This window comes from Lipotes vexillifer, unplaced genomic scaffold (genome assembly GCF_000442215.2).
Source record: "Lipotes vexillifer unplaced genomic scaffold, Lipotes_vexillifer_v1.1 scaffold1345, whole genome shotgun sequence".
NCBI classification, from domain to species: domain Eukaryota; kingdom Metazoa; phylum Chordata; class Mammalia; order Artiodactyla; family Lipotidae; genus Lipotes; species Lipotes vexillifer.
Genome location: NW_006799741.1, coordinates 12,882 through 16,649, shown reverse-complemented (window position 1 = coordinate 16,649; position 3,768 = coordinate 12,882).

The window sequence follows — 3,768 nt, the reverse complement described above, 5'->3', positions numbered from 1 at the left end:
GAATATTGGTTTGATGTGCAAAAGCTTGACAAAGGACGTCCCTGGGGTGTGTGCTTTGGATTAGCTGATTTGTCTCTGAAAGCTGCACTTGTGTGTTATTTCTAAGAATCTGCTGGCCCCCGGAGGGCAGTCTTCCCCTCCCTTCACCTGCCACACCCGAGGCCCTAGATGCCAGAGCATGGAGAATGCAGAAAATAAGAAAAGGCAGTGAGCGCAGTACGAACACGAGATCCTTTGGTGGTGTTTGCGTAGGGAGGTCAGGAAGGCTATCCCACCTCCCCTTTGTGGCTTCTCATGCTTATCTGATTGTCAGTATTTGTCTTCTCGTGGTGAATATTTTGTGCAGAAAAGGCTCAGGCGTATTTCTCTCCGGGCCCACTGCTCCTCTCTCGCTCATTGCCCGTCCGACCGCACGTGCGGCAAGCTGGCGCTCCTGAGTCTCCTCTGCTGATTCTCTTACAGACTCACTCGCATCCTCCAGGGGATGAACTCAAAGGACACCTGAGCAAAGAGCATACTGGGGTTGGTAGTTTTAAAACTTACTGCCGCTGTGCATTTTTAAGTAATTCCAGAGCACTTCAGGAAGCAGTACTGCTCTTAGACAAAGCCAGGATAACTGATCTGAATATTTAAATAAATATTTAAATATTTAAACTGATCTGAATTTCAGGAGAAAATTAAGAATTTTTAAATTCTTTAATTCTTTCTTAAGAAAAGTAAGAATTGATCTACAATTAAGCTTTGGCCAGATTTTTGTATGCATTACAGGAAAAACTGATGGCCCCAAATTAACAATTTGGTAAATGGCTATGATGCCATATTACAACTACGGAAGGAACCCTGTAAGTAGTTAATTCACTTATTCATTAATGAGTTCCTTTCATCAAAGCATTCATTAGATTCCTGGCACAGAATATAGGTTCTGGGGGCTCAGTGAGGAAAGCACAGGGGCCTATCTCCGTGGATGTGCTGCTTAGAGGGAGATGATCATTTAGCAAACGATTAGCCCAGAACGATAAGTGCTATCTGGGGTTAAGTTCAGGGCAGAGGCAGACTTTCCAGAAAAGCCGGTGCTTGAACTGTCTTGAAAGATGGGTAGAAGTTCACCCAGGAGGAAGAAAGGGGGGGCATTTCGGGTCACGGGACTTATCCTGCTCTACAACTTATTAACTGTGTGACACCAGGCAAAATGCTTAACATATGAGCTCCCCGTCTGTAAAATGGGATTAATATTATCTACTTCAGAGGGTGGTGGTGAGGCTGAAGTGAGTTAATTTGTGTAGAGCATTCAGAGCAGGGCCTGGCACGTACGAGCAAAGACCTCCAAGCAGAAAGGAGCCGAGCGTCTCAGGGACCAGTGAGCACATTGGAAAGACTCCATGTGGATGTGCGGGAGGATGTCAAGATGGGGTGCAGGTGCACATGGAGGGGCACTTGCAAAGGGACCTGTAAGCTCTATAAGGGGATTTCGACTTTGCCTTAGAGGAGCCGGAAAGCTGTTGAAACATTTTGAGCAGAGAATCCCTGACGGGACTTGCATTTCAGAAAGATACTGCAGTATTTCATGTGAGAATCTGAACCTCATGTGAGGGCAACAGTGGGAACAGACAAGAAAGGTACTTAGAGGTAGAACTGAGAAGACCGAGTAACTTGGTGACTCATGAGGGATGAAGGGGTCATGGGTGCTCCAAGGTTCTGGCCCAGAGACTTGGGGGCAGTGGAAGGGGAAGCTGGCTGCAGAGCAGCTCCCACCCTAAGTTCCATCCCTTCTCCCAGGACAGTATTTTCCAATACATACCAAGATCTCAAGCAGTCAGATTCTCAACTTAATGTTTGGCTTTAAAAATCAATTGGGGGGGCTTCCCTGGCGGCACAGTGGTTGAGAGTCCGCCTGCCGATGCAGGGGACACGGGTTCGTGACCCAGTCTGGGAAGATCCCACCTGCCGCGGAGCGGCTGGGCCCGTGAGCCATGGCCGCTGAGCCTGCGCGTCCGGAGCCTGTGCTCCTCAACGGGAGAGGCCACGACAGTGAGAGGCCCGTGTACCGCAAAAAAAACAAAAACAAAACCAAAAATCAATTGGATAGAATGAGAGAGAATAGTTTGACTGAATTTAATTTAAAAAAAAAACAAGCTGTGCTTCTTAGATGTTTAGTAAAAAAACAACAGGAAAAGGTAGCAGTCAGGATACGTGTTGATGTTGGTGCCACATTGGACCAAGACCCTTGTCTTCCTCTCCAACAATTTACAAGTTTTTTAAAATTTATTTATTTATTTGTTTATTTATTTGTTTATTTATTTATTTTCGGCTGCATTGGGTCTTCGTTGCTGCGCACGGGCTTTCTCTAGTTGTGGCAAGCAGGGCCTACTCTTCATTGCCGTACGTGGGCTTCTCATTTCAGTGGCTTCTCTTGTTGTGGAGCATGGGCTCTAGGCACATGGGCTTCAGTAGTTGTGGCACATGGGCTCAGTAGTTGTGGCACATGGGCTTAGTTGCTCCGTGGCATGTGGGATCTTCCTGGACCTGGGCTCGAGCCCCTGTCCCCTGCATTGGCCGGCAGATTCTTAACCGCTGTGCCACCAGGGAAGCCCTCTCCAACAATTTAAAGAAGCTTGATGCTGAGACCACATCACTGCTCAGGCTCCCCTCCCTCTCTCCCCACCCTTTTATGGGGTTGATGGCAGGGTGGGAAGGGAAGTGCTGTCCTTTCCACACTCTGGCCTCATCGTAGAGGTTCAGTGGAGATGGTAGTAGAGCAGGTAGTGTGTGAGGATGATAGGATGGAAGGGGGTCTGGGGGACGATGTGAGGGTCTTAGTGCCTTTCAGAAAACTTGACTATGTCGGCTGAAAAAAATACACAACCTAAAAGCTGAGAATTATATTTTATTTGGCGGACAAAACTGAGGACTTGGGAATTCCCTGGTGGTCCAGTAGTTAGGACTCCAAGCTTTCACTGCTGAGGGTGTGGGTTCAATCCCTGGTAAGGGAACAAAGATCCTGCAAACCGTGCAACACGGTCAAAAAACCGAGGAATTAATCCCAGGACACAGCCTCTCAGATAACTCTGGGAGACTGCTCTGAAGAGGTAACGGAGGAGCCAGGATATATAGGAATTTTTGCAACAAAGAACAGGTGGGTGGAACATCAAAAGATTACTGTTAATTAAAGAAGACCAGACATCTCAAGTACGTCTGGGAAGATCAAGAGTCTGGGCTCACTGAAATCATTCCTTTGATGTGGACCTCAGTTATCTGGGGCCAGTGTCCTGTGCTTTGTCTTCCTGAGAGTCCTCAGGATGCATCATTGGGGGTGACTGCAGAGCTGACTGATTCATTCAACCTGCAGATACTAATGGAGTCCCTCCATGTACTATTCATTGTTCAGCGCTGGAGACACAATAGAAAACAAGGCAAACAAAGTCCTTGCCTTCGTGGAGCTTAGGTTTTAGCGGGAACAGGAGGAAATGAGGGGGGTTCAATTGACTGAATGTCTCTCCCAAATTCGTACTTTGAAATTCTAACCATCAATGTGATGGTTTTAGGAGATGGGGCCTTTGGGCAGTGATTAGTGCCTTTATAAAAGGGACCCCAGAGAGCTCTCTCCCTCTCTTTCCACCACATGGGGACACAATGGGGGTTTGACAGTCTGCCAACCAGAAGAGGGTTCTCACCAGAACCTGACCATGCTGGCACCCTGTTCTCAGACTTCCAGCCTTCAGAACTGTGAGAAATACACTTCTGTTGTTTATAAGCCCTCCACCCCCCCCC